We start from the raw sequence: 19343 nt of genomic DNA, 5'->3' as shown, positions 1-19343 counted from the left end.
TGCAATTCTACAGACCGATAACTAAACAATGACTACTGTCAAAAATCAACTAAAGTTACTTTTCCTTAGCGTAACACATTTTTATTAGTCCTAAATCTAAGCTCTACCCTTTGAAAAAACATTCTTTATATCTATATGAAACAAGTACTAAACAAAATACAGGCTCTGCAGAGGGAGAAATAGGGGGAAAGTGAGGAAGATTTTAACTGGGAGTGAGACAGGGAAAGGGAGAGAGAGAAAGGATAAATAAAGATGTTTGAAAAAACCATAGGAAAACATTGTTTTATAAAGCTACTTAAAAATACAAGTATGGGTGTGTATGTACACATGCAAACACCACACACACACACACACAAATCCAGGTGATTTCATCAACAAAAATAAGACCCCACAGCCAACACCCTTCAGTTAGAAAGGAAAGGACTCTACAAGGTACTTCTAACTAGCTTCTGTACTGGAAAACTAGCAAAAAAACTCTTAGATGTGTTTGTCTTACACCAAACTTGTGCTATCTTTTGAGGATATACCCACATGGATTTAAAATAAAATTTAGATGTCATTCATTCACAAATACATTGATAAATGAGTACCTCAAGTAACTAAATATGTCTAACTCTCACTTGTGTGTTTTTAAAATCATTTTATACTTTTTAAGGTAATTTTAAAATTTATCTCAGAAATACTCCTAAAAATAATACTAATCTTCCTTTTGATAAACCTACAAATGATGATACTGTGTCTTTCTCTCTTTTTTTTTTTTCCATTTTCAAAACAGGATTCCTCTGTATAGCCCTGGCTGTCCTGAAACTTGCTCTGTAGATCAGACCGGCCTTGAACTCAGAGATTGGCCTGCCTCTGCCTCAGGATAGCTATATCTAAAGACATGCACCACCACCCAGCTTTTAAGTTTTTGTTCTCATTGTGTTTTTTTAATACTATGTCCTTTAATAAATAACATCTTTGCTATGACTGTCTGTTGACCCCAAACCCCTACCTTACTTTAACCTAGTTTTCATACTTAAAAATATTCAATACATTCACTTTCTCATTATTCACAATAATTTGGATTTTTAAAAATCTAGTTTTTAAATTGAAAAAATTATTTTAGATCTTGCAACTGAAACTACATGGGCAATACTTACATATTTTAATGTATTTATTTTTATTTCATGTGCATTGGTGTTTTGCCTGCATGTATGTCTGTGTGAAGGTATCGGAATCCCTGGAACTGGAGTTACAGGCAGCTGTGAGCTGCCATGTGGATGCTGGGAACTGAATCCAAGTCCCCTGAAGAGCAGCCATTGCTCTTAACCCCTGAGCTGTCATCTCTCTAGCCCCAATAACTTATATTTTAAATCTAGACTCTTAAGACAAATATAGTTATTCCATTTACGTCAAAAAGCAAGTAAATACCTACTGTATTCAAATACCTGAATTACTAAGTTTCTGTGATAGTGAATTAAACATTCCAAAAGGTCCTATAATGTACTCAAATGTTTGGCAAACCTTAAGAAATTTTAATTCCATCTACACCAGTTAGAGATACTCTAAGATTTGAGTTAACTCTACTTATCCCAATTATACAGAGGACATCAATCTTGAATAATAACATAAACTGCTGTTTCTTGATTATTTAAGGTGTACCACAGTACAGTTAGCCAGAATTTTAAAAAGTAAATAACCCAAGAGGTGGTGGTGCATGCCTTTAATCCCAGCACTTGGGAGGCAGAGGCAGGTGGATCTCTATGAGTTTGAGGCCAGCTTGGTCTACAGAATGAGTGCCAGGACAAGCTCCAAAGTTACACAGAGACTCAAAAAAACAAAAAAGTAAATAATATTCATATTTTACTACTGGAAAAAATGATATGAACAATATTACTGTAACCTCTACTAGCATTCCATTTCCTTTGCTAAATATCACATTTTTTAAAAATAAAATTTAGTTATGCCTATGAGTTAGTAGGTTTTTGTTGTTGTTTTGTCACTATGATATAAGCTAAGGTCATCTGGGAAGAGACTCTCAATTAAAAAAAAATACCATTAGATTGGCCTATCGCCAAGCCTTCCTAGAACCATGAGATACCAAACAGTATTTGGCCCACGGAAGCACATAACAAGATGCTTGGTCAAATTCAAAGAAAGGAAAGGGAGGGGAGGTGGGAGGGGAAAAGACAGAAGGAAAACGGGAAGGAAGAAGAGTGAGCTGCATCTGTGTTAAAGATTCTATGAGACCAAATAATTCAACTTGGAGATTAGAGTTGAAATGTAATCCACAGCCAAGTTATTTTGAGCTATTTTAGTTCCTTTTAAAGATATCCATTGTCCACTCATGTCTGATCTCAGGTCCTTGTGACTATTAAGACTTTAATATATATATATATATATATATATATATATATATATATATATATATATATATTCTTAGCAGACCTCTTTCACTAATTCACTTAAATTGTCATCAGACAGTATCTGAAACCTATAGCAAAGTTTTCCCTCTTTGCTACCTGTGACCTCATCAATGTATTTGGTAAATAACTTGATTTATGTCCTTCTTTATTCTACAACTAATAAAATCCCATGTAGCCACTTCCACAGCAAAGCACAGTATTTGAGGAAAGTTGAATCTGCCTATATTCCTGGATCACGATGACTCATATTTGGCTATTTCTTAATCCCTTTGAAGTAAGATCTATGTTTTGCCTTAACAATTACTAGCTACCCACAGAAACCCCATGGTCCCCAGACTGACAGCTGGGAAATCAGCATAGGACCAAACCAGGCCCCTTGAAAATGGGTGTCAGCTAGGAGGCCAGGGCAATCTATGGAGCCTCTAGTAGTGGATTAGTATTTATTCCTAGTGTACAAATGGGCTTTGGGAGCCCATTCCCCATAGAGGAACACTCTCTCAGCCTAGACACAAGGGGTAGGGCCTAGGCCCCTGCCCCAAATGATGTGACAGACTTTGATGATACCCCATGGAAGGCTTCACCCAGGGGGATGGCATGGGGGGTTGGTAGAGGGCATGGGAGGATGGGAGGGAACTGGGATTGATATGTAAAATAAGATTTTTTTTAAAAATCTAGAAAAAAAAAACATTCACTAGCTAGAGATGAATATGTATGACAAATCTAGTAGGTTTGTCCACTGTCTTAGTTTGTTTCTCTCTTGCTGTGATTTTGACTTGGAGAGGAAAGAGTTTACAAGTTACAGTCCATTATCAAAGGAAGCCAAAACAGAAACAAATAAAAACCGTGAAGGAACACTGCTTACTGGCTTGTTCTTCATGACGTTCTCAGTTTGCTTTCTTACACAAACCAAGACCACTGACCAAAGGTAGTATTTCCCATAGGTAAACCCTGCCCCAATAATCATCAATCAAGAAAATGTGCTCAGACATGTCCACAGGGCAATCTGACGGAGGCAATTCCTCAATTGACATTCCCTCTTCCTGGGTGAATCTACTTTGTCTCAAGTTGACAAAAACTAGTATATCTACCATCTTCTCTGATGGCTGGCTTTCTGAATAAAGCACAACTAAAATGCAATTCTGGTATGTTCACTGGAATTTGTGGAGATTAGCAGTATCAACTCAGGTATTCCAGTTCCAACCCTACTTAAAATGTCAATTGAAAAAAATCATAATACAAAATTGTATAGTTCCAAGTCCTTGTAATGACAAAGTAACATGCCAAATCTGCCTTCATGCTAATGCCAATTATAAACAACTCTTTCAAGTCCCTATAGTGAAGCAAGAAAAAGCAAATGAGGGAGGAGAAAAAATTCCAGAGCAGACAATCTATTACTTGACATCTTCTAGTCCCTCCCTTGAGTACAGACCTGGTAACTGTGACTTATTGAGTAATTAATTATTTTCCTGTTTTAAAAAGTCATTTGGAGATTGGAGCACACAGTTCTGGTTGGTATTCAGAAAAGGCACAAAGAAAGGGAAAAATCCAGCCACTATATATCAGAAATATGCCATAAGCATATTTGACAGGACAAAGCCTCAGGGGAGACAGAATAAAATGATAGAAAGCAATGAGGAGGCACAAAAGAGCACGGAGGACAGAGGTGCTCTTGGCCACAGGCAGTGTTGTTTTCAGTTGCATCAATCCCTGGATGCTGCCAGCCTAACTGTGCCAGCCCCAAACTCCACCGGACCCTACATACTGTCTGCATACAACTAATTGAAATGATTTTTTACAGGATTCATTTGACTAACAGTGATTTCTGTTGTCTAATCGTGTTCCGGTGAAACCTTGCTTCCTGTTAAATGGTCCGTTGTCTGTTCTGCACTAATATAATCAAGCTTGCCTAAGAACATCAACTTTATGAAGAAAGACATCATGAAAACCACTTTCTTAATGGGGCATAAGGGGTTTGTAATTCAGAGGTTTCAATCTATCTGTAACAGGGTTATATGCCATTGAGAATTAGATAATGTGTTGAAACGCAAAAAAAGAAAAGAAAAAAGAAAAGAAAGGAAAAAATCCATACTCTGTATGCATACTCCCCAATAATCCATGCTGACTAAATCTCTGCACAGCAGAAGAGTACAAAGATCCCAGCAGCCATTAAAGGAATCAAGCACTCATGAAGAGTGCTATTCTAGGCAGATGTATAGCACTTAAAAATTCTCTAAATTAAAATGTCTTGCTGTTTGGCTGGAGAGACGGCTCAGAGGTTAAGGTCATTGGCTGCTCTTCCAGAGGACCTGAGTTCAATTCCCAGACACCACATGGTGGCTCACAAACATCTGTAATGAGATCTGGTGCCCTATTCTGGCATTCAGGGATACATGCAGACAGAACACTGTGTACATAATAAATAAAAAATATACATATATATATATATATATATCTGCTTGCTGTATCTCACCTAGTATTTCCACAAATGTAACTGAGCAGTATCTTGATTTATGACTTTCTTTGGTCTATCACTATAAAACTTCATGAAACCCTATGGCATCAGAACACATAATTTGGCATACATAACCTAACTCTATGGTCCCATGCCATGGCCACTCATATGGCCACAAACTCTTATCTTTTAAGGCTAGGACTGTAGGTGTTGGTTGTGGTTTGTCTTTCTTTTGTTGTTGTTGTTGTTGTGCTTTATGTCATCAGTTATGGGAATAAAAAGCAGTATTAGATTAACCCCATCCCCCATCCAGACCAGGTACCAGTAATGGCCTCCTGTACCATCTAGTGAGACACACTGATGAGTTAAATCTGAGGAACCCAAGCTTGCTGAGCTCTGGTTGATGGTTAACTCTGATACTACTTGTTGAATACCCTTTGTCTGCTTCCACAGCATTTGTTTAAGGCATTCCCTTTGTTTCCTTTAAAAGCATTTTGGTTTCTCACTCTTCAGTTTGCCTTTGTGTTTGCTCTCACAGGTCTGAAAATGCTCCCAGGTGCTTTATTTAGTCTTTCCCTGAGCACCTTTCTTCCTATTTTAAATGAACTCCATCTGGGCTTCATGCTGACTCATCCTGAAATCCTTCAGGTCATGCCAAGGATTTAGTTTTACTTGAGATAAGGTCCTAAAATATTAGGGGAACTCCTTAGACTACGAGGGTGACTAGAGTTTGCTCCATTTTGCTACCACTAACAGTTGGGTAGATAAAAGTGTGGGAAGGGGGAGAAAACAGCATAATGCACAGCAAGGAAATAAACCAGATGAGATCTTCACAATGCCCCACAAAAGTAGCCTGAACAGCTAGGAACTGATACCCACATATATCATTCTACCTCCACCAGACCAAGATTTGCAGTAGCAGCCAGCACTCTGGGGTGGACCAGCAGCAGTCACCAAGGAGACTCAAGTCCCTCCCGGACATGAGTGTTATGTGAACAGCAAGCTGGAGAGAGACTGAGAAGGCTATTGATGACCACGGACTGGATATACTATATACAGAAAAGACTGGAACATCGCTGGCTGTATAGCTTGTAAAGGAAGTATAGCCTCAGAGATACTTTGAATCAGAAATCCTCCATGAGCGCATGGCACAGCTAGACCAAATATAGAGAGCAGCAACATGGGAATTGAGAACCTGGCAAAGGCCCATCAATGGATGCAAATAATCTTAGGCAAAAACTATGGAACATAAGAAAAACAAAACTATGGGAATCAGTCTACCACACGACCCAGCAATTCCACTCTTAGGCATATACCCAAAAGATGCCCATTCATACAACAAGGATGTCTGTTCCACTATGTTCATAGCAGCATTATTTGTAATAGCTAGATCCTGGAAGCAACCTAGATGCCCCTCAACTGAAGAGTGGATAGAGAAAATGTGGTACATTTACACAATGGAGTACTACTCAGCGGAAAAAAAAAAAAAACAACGGAATCTTGAAATTTGCAGGCAAATGGATGGCACTAGAAGAAACCATCCTGAGTGAGGTAACTCAGTCACAAAAAGACAAACATGGCATGTACTCAACTCATATATGGATTTTAGACATGGATCAGGAGAGTGTCAGCCTACAATACCAGGGCCAGTAAGTCTGGGAAACAGGGAGGTTCCCAAGAGATATGCATTATACCCCAGAGAAGTGGAAAGAGGCAAGATCTCCTGAGCAGATTGGGAACATGGGGAGAGAAGAGAGGGAACCAGGAAAAAGATATGGGGATAAGAGGAGGGTAGAAGAAGACATGGGGGGAGCAGGAAGGCTGAGTTGGGGTAAGAATAGAGGAGACCAGGATGAGAGATACCATAATAGTTGGAGTCATTATAGCTTTGAGGAGAGAGCTGACACTAGTGAGATTTCCAGAGATGTACAAGGATAACACCAACTGGAAAACTAAGTAATAGCGGAGAGACTACATTAATAGCCCCTACCTGATGATAAGGTTGATGACTACCTTATATGACATCCTAGAACCTTCATCCTGTGACTGATGGAAGCAGAGACAGATACCCACAGCTAATCACTGAACTGACCCCCCCTGGAACCCAGTCACAGAGATGGAGGAGTGATAAGCAAGGCGGTCAAGACTGTGCTGGTGAAACTCACAAAGACAGCTGACTGGACAAAGGGGAGCTCTTGAACCCCAGACTGATGACTAAGAGGCCAACAGGGGACTTATCCAGACTCCATGAATGTTGTCAGTGAGGAGGCCTCAGAAAACTCTGGGGCCTTGGGTAGTAGACTAGTGTCACCATGGCATACAAATGAACTTTGGGAGCCCATTCCACATGGAGGGATGCTCTCTCAGCCTGGACATATGGGGAAGGGCCTAGGTCCTGCCCTGGATGAAATGACAGACTCTGGAGATCCCCTCAAGGAGGGCCTCACCCTCCCTGGGGAATGATGTGGGGATTGGGCTAGGGGAGAGGGGTGGGGGTGGGGCTGGTGGAGAGAGAAGGGAGGAGCTGGGATTGACATTTGAAGCATGCATGTTTCTAATTTAAATTTTAAAAACATGCTTAAAAAAAGAAAATGTAAATACAAAGATGGAAAAAATAAAAACAAAAACCACACACTTACACAAAAAGAATAAAACAGCTGGAATCAAGCAAGAAGAAAAAAGCCAGCAAAAAGTTAAACAAAAGCACCAGTGTGATTTCCACACCCCCCTCAGAGTCTTGGACTCAAAAACACTGAAAGCCAAGTACAATAATACCCAACACACCAAAGAAAATTCTCTAACAAGCATGTGAATGGTCTCAAACTGAGGAACTCCTACATAAAATTGAGTTCTAATATAAGAAAAAGGTGGAGGGAAGCAGCCAGATAGCTCAGCAGGTTAGGATAATTGCTATCAAGTCTAATGACCAGAGTTTGATTCCAGAACCCGACAGAACCAAGTCCCAGATACCTCTGTCTCTCTGTCTCTGTCTCTGTCTCTTTCTCTCTCTCTCACACACACACAAATAAACAAGTGTAACAACAAAATCTGAATCTTAAACAGAAACATCATTATGAGTGAATACATGTACCTAATTCCTTTTAATTTCAGAGCCTATCAGCCTTCAGTCTACTTGCTTATGGAATGGCAAAGTCAATACTGAAAAATGGTTACATTTCCTAAAGCAACCTACAGATTCACTGCAGTCTTCTATCCGATGATATTATTCACAAAATTAGAATAAACATCCTAAAACTCATTTGGAAGCATAAAAGACCCCAAATAGCCAAAGCAATCCTAAGCAGAACAAGATTACAAGTATCACAGAACTTGTCTCAAATTGTACTAGAGAAAAATAGTAAGAGAAACTACACAATACTGAACAAAGAGGCAGACCAACAGTATAGGACAGGGAACACAGACATGAGAGCATGATGAGGGATGTCCTTCTGTATGCTGTGAATATATGTTTCTCTTATTGGTTGATGAATAAAGCTGTTTTGGCCAATGGACAGGCAGGATTTAGCCAGGCAGGAAATCTAAACAGGGATGGAGAAAGGTAGTAGGCAGAGTCAGGAAGATGCCATGTAGCTGCTGAGGAAGCAAGAGACCCAGGCATCACCAATAAGACAAGACCACATGGGGATAAAGACATTAATAGAAATGGTTAATAATTAAGAGAGAGCTAGCCAATAAGAAGCCTGAACCATTGACCAAACAGTTTATAATTAATATAAGCCTCTGTGTGTTTATTTGAGAATGAATGACTGGAGGACAGGGTGGGGCAGAAACTTCCATCTACAAGAGCACACAGTCACCTAATTTTATACAGGTATCAGAAATACATATTCTAAAAAAAACAGCCTCTTCAACAAATGATACTAGAAAATTGGATAATTACATGTAGAACAAAATTCTCCTCAAAATGGTCAAAGACCTTAAAGTAAAGCCTGAAACTTTGAAGCTGTGAAAGGAAAACATAGGAAATTACTTCAAGTAATAGGCACAGGCAATGACTTTCATAAAATGATCCAATTAGCATAGAAAATATACTAATAATTGACAGATGGGCAAAGCAAAGGAAACAGCTACCAGAGCAAAGAGACAGGACACAGAATTGGGGAGGGAGTGGCTTCAGCCCACTACAAATCAGTCATGGTATCTGGGATGGTTTGAATGAGAAATGTACCCCACAGGCTCAAGTATTTATCTGAGTACTTGATTTCTAGCTAGTGGCACTTTGGGAGTTGGTTTAGATGGTGAAGTCTTGCTAGAGGAAGTATGTCACTAGAGGTGGGCTTTGAGAGTGCATAGCCACACTTTAATTCCAGTTCACTTTCTCTGTGTTTGCAATTGAGGATGTGAGCGCTTAACTTCCTGTTCCAGTCACCATGCCTGCCTCCTGGCCATGATGGACTCTTTTTCCTCTGGAACCATAAACCAAATGCTCCCTTCTTTCTATGTTATTTGATCACAGAAAGTTTTTTTAAAGATTTGTTTATTTATTTATTTATTTATTATGAATATAACATCCTGCTTCCATATATATCTGCACCACAGAAGAGGGCACCAGAACTCTTTATGGATGGTTGTGAGCCACCATGTGGTTGCTGGGATTTGAACTCAGGACCTCTGGAAGAACAGTCGGTGCTCTTAACCTCTGAGCCATCTCTCCAGCCCCCACAGAAAGTTTTTTAAAGTAGTAATATCTAGAATATACAAATGCAAGAAACATTAAATATTGAGCTTTTAACTTATTAAATACTATAAAAATTGTGTTAACGACAAGGAATTAATTATTTATCAGCTTCCCACCTTGTAAGACTTTAATGCAAATATTTTAGCGCACACACACCCAAATTCAGCAAAACATTTTTATTCAAAGGCTCTGCTATTTTCTGGGATTAAAGTGGCTGGCCCCTTTACCAATCAATTTCTGTGTCCCCATTCTTTTGAGATTGGTCAATCATGAAAGACTGTGAGGTGGAATCTTAGCTGTGGGGAGGGGAGGTCACACAGAGTCACCATCACCTGCACTGGGATGAAAAGTCAAGTGCACTTTCTGCTCCTCGGTCCCTGCTCTGCTGTGGCAAGCTATGCACACTCTTGATCAAGAGTAAACAAAGACACTTCGACTGGAGTAGTAGTCTTTCTTTGTGACCCCCCAAACTTACTTCTAACATAACTACAAAAATTAAATATAAAAAAGTGTTTAAATCAATAAACAAGTCAAGGAACTCAACAGATAGTTCTCAAAAAGAAAATATTTAAATGACCAATAAATACTTCCAGAAATTCAAATTAAACATAGCACTTTGGAAATCAACACGGAGTTTCCTCAAAACCACTTAAAAAAAAAACCCAACTACCATGTAACCCAACCATACCACTCTTGCATTATATACCCAAAGGTCTCTAAGTCAACAAACCACAGAGATAATTGCATGTCCATGTTTATTTATATATCTATTCCTATAATAGGTACCAGGCTAGGCATCCATTAATAGACTATCAGACAAGATGTGATAAATATACACAGACATATATTGTGACAGTGCATTATAATAAAAATATTTCCTACATTCTAAGTCTGGAACTTTTGCTAAGTTAATAATACACCTTAAGGTCATGCTATCCAAATGTGTACTCAGCTTGTTTGTTTAATCTGTTTTTTTAAGAGAACAATGTAACAGTCAACGTTACTTGCCTTGGATTTCCCATGTAATCAACTTTTACAACTAACCATAGCTGTAGTCTTAAATCATGTACCCTTCCACATTCCTGACCCAGAACAATGCATGTATGTCATTTGCTTTCATGAAAGCAGCAAATACAGAAAATGAAAGCAATCTTCTAAAATGAATAGCCACCATAAATGTTCGACACAACATTCAGATATCATTGGGTGTCATAATATTGTTTTTTATCTAGGTAGGTTGAAGCCAGTGACTTTATCCCTTGTAAAATTCTGTTAAATATTTCTGTAAAGTATCCCATCCCTTCCCCCATGTGATGCTTTCTATGCAGCTCAATAAATAAAAGGCAGAAGAAGCTGCTTCTTTGTTAGGAGGACACAGACACAGGGAACATAAAGTGGAGAATTCAAATCTGGCCTCACTGTGGGTTAAATGAGTCCAAGGGAAAATGCTCTTATTGCTTTCCTTAATCTGGCAATGATGCAATACTGATGATTCATTAGTTAACTCAGAGTTACTAATGCATTTAATCCATGCAGTGTATGTGGAATTTTATTCAGACACAAAGAAATATGAAACAACATTTCCAGGAAAACAGATAGAACAGGAAATCAACAAGTGAATAAGCCAAACTCAGAAAAAATACATATCCTCTTGCATAAATAATCTAGGGGTGTGATTGTGTGTGTGTGTGATTGTGTGTGTGTGTGTAACTAGGAAAAGGATGACCATGAGACAGGAGGAAGGAATCTTAAGGTAAGGTGCAGAGGTGCAGGGGTTAAAGACAAAAGGGCAATGGAATACATGTGACATGACTACAGAGGGAAAAGAATCAGCACGAAGGGGCAGGGTGATGGGCAGTGGGGAAAGGGGATGAATAAGAATGAAGTATATTGACATATATGCATGGACTTACCATAATGAAGCCATTGCTTTGTATGACAAAAATGTAAAAAGGAAAAATACTGTGATTTTTCTTGCACAACAGTATAAAATATTCAGTATATAAACTAATATATTAATATACACACATACAAATAAGAAATCAGTAAGCTCTCATTTACAAGGGAAGGCTAAGAACACTATTTGTATTTAGAATACATTATAGGAATACAAAGAAACTAACTAGCTTGTTTTAAGAAATACTACAGTAAGCCAAAGCAGTGCTCAGAATTAGGTACATGCTACTATAGCATGACAGGGGAAAACAGAAATGTTATGAATGTTCCTATACCAGTATAGCTGGGAAGAAAGGGACAATTAAACAAGCTGTTTAGTCAACCTATTAAAGTGTGTGTGTGTGTGTGTGTGTGTGTGTGTGTGTGTGTGTACACAAAAGACCTATTATATGTGCCTCACTGTACTAGTCCAGTAGCTACATTTTCTTATGCAATCCTTACAAGAAAGCTGAGCTCTGCATATTACTACTCCTGGAGCTCAAGAAGAAAGGGTTCAGAAATGCTAACAGGTACAATCTGAATAAGGGGTTACTAGTCCAATTTGTAAACCAAATCCAAGCACACTGTTTCTAATAGTTGAGAAAGGGAAGACGACAAGCTGTGCTGACTCAGTAACACTACTATCCTACTTTTGAGCACAACACAAGATACAGAATAAAAATAATTAAATTCAGCAGGTTGAATTTATATATACATCCATATGCAAAAATACACAATACATATATAATTAAAGTAGAGATCATGAATCTGAGAGGAACTGGGATGGGGCCATGGAAGAGATGGAGGGGGAAAGGCAGGGAAAGAAATGATATACAGTGCTATTATGTAAAATTATCAAAAATTAATAATAAAAGAGTATTACAATGGTAGTTCTGATGCTTCAAGTCCTGATTTCTTAGCATCTCAGGTCTCTTCCTGAGAAGTTACTAGTCTTCAAGAATCCCTCTAGGGAAGATGTATAAATCTAAGTACGTGTGTGCTGGACTCCTTTGTGTATCTAACAGTAGCAGCCAACTGTTCTGCACTATGCTGCTTGTTGCTGCTGTTTTCTGAGTCTCAAGAGATTGCTTCATGTAACATTATCTATCTCATTCTATGGTATAATGTTCTGTTCTCTACTGTGGTGTATGTTTCTCTTTATTGTTTCATGTAACATTATCCATCTCATTCTATATGATATGATGTTCTGTTCTGTACTGTGGTGTATGCTTCTCTTTATTGAGGTAATATGCTTTGCTGTAACAAATACCTTTGCCTCTATGTCTTACAAATGGGGGGGGGGAGACCTTCTGCTATATCTAAGTAAATTTTACTTACTAACTTAACTAACTACTAAACTACTTGTCACAAAATCTAATTACAATTCATTACTGATTAAAAACTGAAAGTCACTTTCTCACCAACATTTCTTTAAAGCATAAGTGGCATTGTTCTATAGTACAGTTCAGAGAACGTGATGTGCGGTACATCACTCACAGAAGATACACATGCTCAGGTGTGAGGTAATAAATTTTATCAGGAAGTGACATTGAGCACTGAGTATCTTACTGTTTTATCCATATTATCTAATCTAACACAGGGACAAATATTTTCTTTGGCACAAAATGTAATCTAAGAGGACATTTCGGATTTGTTCAGCCTGGCACTCAAATATTTCCCTAATCTGGTACTTCTAATCTCATGTATACCTTTGCAGTCTGAGACCAATAAATAAACCTTTTATTCCCACCAGTTTACTTTCTACAGATATAAAGTTCTAGCTCCCTGTTGGAGGGCAAGACTCCTGCTGACATGATTTATACTACTGTTTAACCCTACAGGGTCGGCCGGGCAGGGGTGGTACATGCCTTTAATCCCAGCACTTGGGAGGCAGAGACAGGTAGATCTTGGTGAGTTCGAGGCCAGCCTGATCTACAGAGCTATTTCCAGGACAGGCTCCAAAGGTACAGAGAAACCCTTTCTCCAAAAACAAAACGAAACTTCCAGGACCCAAGTTCAGAGCTTATGGGTAGCCCACCACCCTTTTCTTAGTCCTCTCTAGTTCATGGGAATCCTTTCCCTGACCCTGTTAAAATCTGCCTCTCTAGTCCACTCCAGCTCCTAGTCAGTTTCTTCTCCATAAAATAGGCTACAGATGTTTGAATACACCCCTACCCCATGGTCCTTTGATGATATAACAGGCTAACATCAGAGAAGCCAGGTTTTCCAAACTCATGGTATGACAAATTTCCAGAACATTTAAAACTCTGTAGGTAATATATAAACTATAAAAAAATGAAGAAAATTCAGATGCATTTTGTTAACCTTGGCATGTGAAAAGTTCTGGAAACTCAGTGGGATATGAAAATATTGATTTTCTTAGGTCCCTTTCAATTCAGACTATAACTTCAAACAAACATGAAAGTATGTAGTGAAAATGAAGACTGAGTCATACAAACTGCATGTATAGTCATAATGAATTAATAAGACACAATAAAGCTGTATTTGTTGTTGTGGGAAATAAATCAGATTTATTTGGACCCTATTCCATGCAGGCTAACTGAGAGAAAAACTAGTCAGTGAGAAGTTGCTGATTTTACCAAGACCAGGGAGAGAAAATGAAAGATAATCCAGAGAAAGGTAAGAAAGAAGACGTGATTATTCATAGAAACATGTTAAATAGCCGGGCGTTGGTGGCACACGCCTTTAATCCCAGCACTCGGGAGGCAGAGGCAGGTGGATCTCTGTGAGTTCGACGCCAGGCTGGACCGACAGCCTCCAAAACAGAGAAACCCTGTCTCGTGAAACCAAAAAAAAAAAAAAAAAAAAAAAAAAAAAAGAAACATGTTAAATGGAACCTTATTGGGGCAGGGAGATAAGGTGACACAGAGGAAACAGAAGAAAGTCTACCAATAATACACTTTTCATTCACTCCCCAAATGAACTAAATATTAGTAAAAAGCCATATATTTTAAAGAAAGTGCTACAGACACAGGCATTGTGGATCAAAGCTATGTCACTCAGTATCCTTGAAATGTAAGTTTTAGTACAGTTTGTTTTGGTACAGTCGGGACAGATATATATAATAGAGTGAACTCTGTAGAGTCAGAGAAAGCGCTGTGGAAGAAAAGGTTCCCCAGCCAGCAAATAAAACATGGAGGGTAGAATAATAGGCAAAGCAATTAGTAACAAATGGTACAGCTACAAAGCTGCAGAGAACTATCACTTAGGTCTAAGGACTCCCCATGCAAGAGCAAGAAGGACAGCAGAGGTGAGGCTAAAGAGGAGGTTGTGGGTCACATGTGTAGTACAGAAATTTTACAAGTGCTCCCTTGAGTCTTAAACTAAGGTCACTGCATAGATATTACGATAAGCGGAAAAGAAATTAGCATATGAATCTGTATAGGTTTGGTGCAATTTTGGAAACAGTGGTCTCTCTTTATGGGGGAGGTGAGGAAGGAACATATCCCAAGAACCTTGGTAGGTAAATAAAACTACAGTTAAGTAATGTAGAACCATATACACCTTTTCTATCTTAATTAACCATAAGACTATAACTTTTTGTAGTTTGTAATAAAAGGATCACTTTTCATTTTCTTTTCTCGCAATTGCATAAAAATTTTTTCTTCTCATATATATCTTTATAATTCTAGCATATAATTTTATGTTCTTCCCTTATTAAGTGTAGAACAATCTACCTTTTCACTTAAAGGAAGCACTTTATAGCCTCTCTTTGGCATGCCCAACATGTACATGTCTCTACGTTTTATTTTATGTGTAGTGGTGTCTTGTCAGCATGCACATCTGTGCACCATGTGTATGCCTGGTACCCACTGAGGTTAGAAGAGAGCACTGGATACACTGGAACTACAGTTACAGGTGGTTGTGAGCCATGTAGGTGCTCAGAAAAGAACCCAGGTCCTCTGAAAGAGCAACCAGTGATACTAACCACTGACATCTCTCCAGGACCAGCATTGTTATTTTTGCACTTTGACAATCAATTTAACCACACAAAGATCTACTAAGTATCTAATGGGTAATGTGGTAGCATCAGACAATGTTTCACTCAAGAGTCACAGACCTTCTCACAAAACCCAACACTAGGCACATGAAATGCTCTTTTGAGTTGTTGGTCAGGGTTGTTAAAGAGACTCTCAGAACATTACAAGCTATTGTCTATTGTCCTTGATTCCTCCCCAAAGGTGGAAGGTCCCTACTCCTTAAGACACCATGTACTTCTAACACAGCCCAGGAGACCCAAGCTAGATCTGACATGAAAGCCTCCTCCCTGAGGACTAATTTTCATGGTACCAGAAGACAAGATGCAAGCTTCCAGAAGAGAAAAGCAACCAACAGTCTGATATTCTGAACCACAACAATGACCAGCATGAAATGATGACCCTAAGGGTACAGTAGTGGCCTGCATACCTTAGCAGTAACCAACAGCTCTCTAATTGGATTTAAAACCCACTCAACCAGGGGGAAATCATTCCTGGAAACCTAACTATTTACCCAGGAATAATGAAGTCATGGATCTTGATGGCTCTTAGAGAACCTATAGTCACCACTTTACTAAATCAGCATAATCCTAGCAACATTCTAAATATGTGTCCTTATACACACATATAAATGTAGTCCTTACCCCTCACCAAGGAAACTTCTCTTTGCAACAGATGATGACTAGAACAGAAAAACCACAGTCCCAACCGATAAATCTACCACAAAACTCCTACACTTAAGGCTCAGGGATCATTGTGGAAAAGGGAGCAGGAAGATTGAGACAGAATAACATAGGGAGTTGCTGTGAGACTGTGTCTCCTAGAAATTAAGAAGTTACACCTATCAAGTCTCACCAAATGACTGCTTAAACATGCACTGAGCAAGGATGACATCAACAAAGCATGCTAAGAAGAACAGGAAAAACTCAAGAGGCCTCAACCTTACACAAAGAACTACGAACTACAGGCAACAGAGTAATGTTGAGAGAAGGAGAAATGGTGTTCCCCAGGGAAGAGCACACCAATTGGTTATATAATACCAAAAGGTCTGCCCTGAAAACACATACATACAAGTAACATTACACAGACTGAGTAGGGTATATATTTTATGTATATGTACTTTTATGTTTAGATGTGTGTGTAAAGGTATACACACACACACACACACACCTGTGGAGTCCAGTTTGTACTGGCCTTATGTATATGGATTTAGGGTTGACCAAGGATTGCTTTACTTGCTATGATTTGATCTACTTCCAGACTAACCCTTTTAAAACAAAAGTGAATTCGTGTTTCTCTTATACAAAAATCCTTTATTTTTTTGAGATTATAATTACATCATTTCTCCATTTTTTTTCCTTTTCAAAGCCTCCCTTATCCCCATCCACCTTGCCCTCTTCCAAATTTATGGCACACACACACAATACTTTTAAAGATCATTAATTGGAGGGGAGGTTGTAGAGAGATAACACTAGTGTTGGAAAAGGAAAATGGAGAGGTACATGATATACAGTACATTCACATATGATGTTCTCAACCAATTGTATTTTTTTTAAAGAGAAAGGAAAATAGCACATAAGAGAAGATCCCAAATAAAATAAAGGTCAACCGAAAGACCATAAACAAGAAACAGGACTGAGCCCGGGGACCTCTGGTACTTAAATATTGAAGAATTTAGAAACAACTCCAAGAGTCAGAGGCAGCTAACCAGAATAAAGGAAATCTACAAATGTGTGGAGTCTAGCCAAGTATATTCATTTACATACTCTGCTTTCCTGCAGCAGGGGCAGAGTTACAGAGCGAGTTCCAGGACAGCCTCCAAAACAATACAGAGAAACCCTGTCTCGAAAAACCAAAAATAAATAAATAAAAATTTAAAAAACCCAGAGTCAGATATAGGACTAAATGCAGAAAGAACAGAGGAGCAGAGCAGCCAGTCACTAGTTCTTACCTCAAAACAAAGGGGGTGATCCTACCCCTACAAATCCTCAGACTGAATGCACTATCTTGTCTCTAGGACTCCCCAGATGAGCTCCTGTCTCCTCCAGCCTTATATTCCTCTCTCCGCCCAGCCATATCACTCCTGTCTCCACCTCCCTAGTGCTGGGTGGGATTAAAGGCTTGACTCCGAAATACTGGGATCAAAGGTGTGAACCACCATCACCTGGCTCTGTTTCTCTTTTAGACTAGACCAATCTCATGTAGTCCAGGCTGGCCTTGAACTCACAGACATCTGCCTGTCTCTTCCTCCCAAGTGCTGGGATTAAAGGTGTGGGCCACCACTGCCCGGCCTTTATGGCTAACTAGTGGCGAGCTCAGCACTCTGATCTTCAGGCAAGCTTTATTTATTAAAGCACAAACAAAATATCATCACCATAGTAAGGAAACTAGCAAAGTGTTAGTTTTTGTCAACAAGAACTAGATAGGAAGAGGGAACCTGCCTCCATCAGATTGGTCTGTGGGCATGTCTGGGAATCATTTTCTTAATTAATGATTGATTAGGGAGGGTCCAGCCCCACTGTGGGTGGTGCCGCTTCATGAGCAGGTGGTCCTGAATTGTATAAGGAAGCAGGCTGAGCAATCATGTGTAATAAGACTGCATACTTGAGGCCTCTGCTTCATTCCTACCTCCAGGCTCTTATCTTGGCCTGCCTTTGCTTCTCTTGGTAAGACCTGTAAAGTTAAAATGAAATAAACCCTTCCCTCCTCAAGACATTTTAGGTCAGGGCTCTGTCACAGCATCACTGGAACTAACTTGAACAAATGCAACACAATTTCAGGTCACACAGGAGCTCCTGGTGTTTAGGAGTTGCTGAAGTTTGAATCTGGAATGTCCCCCAAAGGTCTGAGTGTTAGAAGCTTGTCCCTTCATTGGTATAATAACCAAAGGAGGGGACATGACATAGAGCCCACTGCAGAGCCAAGATACCTTCAAGTGTGCCCTCAAGAAGCCTGTAGGACACTGATCTCTTTCTCTTTTGCTTCAGTCCCTATCAACATGGGCATCTCTACCACATGCCCAATGTACTGAGGTAAACTAGTCATGGACTAAAACCTCCAAAATTGAGTCAAAGTAAACTTTTACTTGTCACAGGTAATTCCCTCTATCAGAAAGGTGACAGACAGGTTTGTTACTTTTCTCCTTGCTGTAACAAAATACCTAGCAAAAGCACCTTAAGGACCGGTTTATCTAGTCTCACAGTTTTAGAGTCATCAGTCATGATGGGGAATCATCTATGGCAGCTGGTCGCACTGCATGTGCAGTTAGGAAGCAGAAGGAGGTGGAAGCTGGTGTTCAGTTTGCTTTCTCTCTTATATTCAGTATGGGCCCCCAGCCCATTCAGGATGTGTTCTTTGTTCAGTTAAATCTTTCCACAAACATCATCATAAACATGATTATGATTTCTTCCATCTGGCACAAAAGTGGATCCTAGAAACAGTTTGGTGTTCTTAAGTGTGGAATTTTGCCAGGAAAGAATTACAAAGTAGGAGGAGTTCAGATGTGCAAGGAAATGATTATAATGGCTATAATAATGAACTCAAAGTGGGACTAAAAGGGAACTAGAAATAACAGATTAGATCAAAGAATTGAGGGATCTGGGACAGTTAAGGAAGTAAACAAGCAAGGTAGGAGGTATAGCCAGAGTGACAGACCTCAAACTTAGAGTATTAATTTTGGCAATGACAAAGACAAGGCATTATCCATTATCAAGAGTGGCTAAAGCAGTATAAAAATCTAAAAGAATACTGAAAGAAAGAAGGTCAAATACTGCAAAGGCAAAGTCTGAAAGGATAATCTAAATGGATACTGAAATCACCCAGAGTTTCAACAGGCCTAAACTAGAAAATTA

General features: G+C 39.1%; 1 protein-coding gene across 4 annotated transcripts in view; it reads right to left on the bottom strand.

Annotated features, from left to right (window-relative positions):
* The window catches only part of Septin10 (septin 10), a 74871-nt gene that overhangs the window by 50549 nt on the left and 4979 nt on the right, over window positions 1–19343 (bottom strand). The gene's annotated exons all lie outside the window — the stretch shown is intronic.

This window comes from Mesocricetus auratus, unplaced genomic scaffold, assembly GCF_017639785.1.
Source record: "Mesocricetus auratus isolate SY011 unplaced genomic scaffold, BCM_Maur_2.0 Super-Scaffold_100027, whole genome shotgun sequence".
NCBI lineage: Eukaryota > Metazoa > Chordata > Mammalia > Rodentia > Cricetidae > Mesocricetus > Mesocricetus auratus.
This window is presented reverse-complemented; position numbering and strand designations above follow the sequence as displayed.